We start from the raw sequence: 2,097 nt of genomic DNA, 5'->3' as shown, positions 1-2,097 counted from the left end.
TCCATAAACGAGTAAATCATCACTCGGCTAAAGCTTTTGGTTTACTAATTCTGTGATGTTATATGAAGTGATCATTTTTTGTAACCATGCCCAATGTTGGATTTTATCTTTGTTCAAGTGTCAAAAATAGTGTTTTAAGTTTCATAATCATAACCAGAGTATTCACATACTGCACCATGTTGATCAAATCTAACTAGAATATTTTTATTTTCTAATTAAGGGGAACATATATACTGTCTCCATACTAATAACTTTTTGCAGTTGACTTTATGACTGTACAAGTCAGGTATTTTGTATAACTCTAAGTACATACCATCATTAACTTCTAAAGAAAGTGTTACCCGGTAATGTTCTTAGGACATGAGTAGATGTATGGAGGAAGCTTTTGGATCCACAAGTTCGAGTCATAATCACAATTTCAAGGATGTTGAACATTCTGAAATGGAGAATGACTTTTACTGGTCACTAAAATTTAAACAGAAGGATGATAGAATTATGATTTCAAACTGATAAAACATGGTGTGGTGTGTCATTACTCTGGGAGTGACAAGTTTTGAAAAAAATATAAAAATCGTAAGGAAAAAAAATGCAAAATTATCAAAAGCTGGTTCATTATTGAGTTGTTCGAGATATCTGTAAAGGTCTACATGCCAAACTTTAAACATTGCACTGACAAGTGTGAAGATTTGTAATATATGTTTTGTCAAAAGATCTTTAAAAATAACTTTCCTTTATATTGTTTTAACTGTCCTGTTGACAATATTTTAAAATATCAGCCAGTCCCCCCCCCCCCACCCCCGATAGTATCCAAATGCGAATAATTAAAAACAACAGTCGATATTTGTTTTATATACTTATCATTTTTTTTTAGGCAATAGTAAAATCTATTTCCCTGTTCGAATCAGGCCATTCAGTATCTAATTATTTTTATCTACCAAAGTTATTGGTGGTGACATTCATGCAAATTGCACTTTTCCCCCCTCTTTCTTTATGTATTTTGTCCTGTCTAGAAAGTCAATGTATTGATTTGTATATTCTCAGACAGGGTAGTTTTGAATTTGAGTAACATTCCCAATCAATTACAATGCTATATCTCGATTATTATTGCACAAGTAAGATTTCTTATAGCTTTTGAGGCATAATAATTGTTCTAAGATTGTCTGATTCATTATTACCTTGGTCAGGGTATTTAATCGGATGTACCCACTCATTCTCCATTCCCTAGGGAGTACAATTTCAGTATGGTCCCATAAATTACCCAATAACTCTTACACATTAGTTACAATTTCATTCACTTATAAAGTTGCTTGGAAGATAGATAATGTAGCATTTTATGAATCTCAATATTTCTGTCTTTGAAAGAAATGTATTCCTTGAAACGATAACAATTAAGCATTGCTTGCGCAGTGTGAGTGATATGAATTCGATTTAACATTTTGTTTTCCCATTATGTTCATACTGTGATATTCATTGTCCAACTTTCAAGTACTTTTCATATATGAAAAAAAAAATACCCTTGATGACCAATGTTTCAGACTTGGTCAGATTTCACCCAGTATTGTCATTCTTTATTCTAATAAACCAATTATGTAACCAGCAAATATTCAGTTTCTATTTTCTTCTTGTATGGATGTATAGGGGTGAGACTCGTGAACAGAGTGTTTTGTGCAAGGCTGGGCTGACTGAGCCAAGGGCTCGTCAAAGGAATTCAAGCTTTCAGAGCCAGCTCTCCAAGAAAGATGGGAAGGAAGGGAGAAAAATAAAGAGAGGGGGAGGGAGAGAGAAAGAAAGAGAAAGAAAGAAAGAAAGGGAGGAAGAAACTTGGGAAACATGCAGACAAAGAAGCTATGAAAAAGAAAATAATTTAAAACAGAAAAGAAAGTAGATTCTTAGATAACAAATAAATGAGGCAAGAAATAACAAGAACCCCGCCTGTTCTTTATTACCCTACCTTTATTTATAGTTGCCCCACATCTATGGGTCGCCATTTTCAGATTACATGCATTTATCATAACTTTTTGCATAATTACAATTCTTTATTTAGCTCGCTTCTCCGATTATTGAGTATAAATAATGAATTTTGCAGTTTCAATAGAT

This window comes from Lytechinus pictus, chromosome 8 (assembly GCF_037042905.1).
Source record: "Lytechinus pictus isolate F3 Inbred chromosome 8, Lp3.0, whole genome shotgun sequence".
Lineage (NCBI taxonomy): Eukaryota > Metazoa > Echinodermata > Echinoidea > Temnopleuroida > Toxopneustidae > Lytechinus > Lytechinus pictus.
This window is presented reverse-complemented; position numbering follows the sequence as displayed.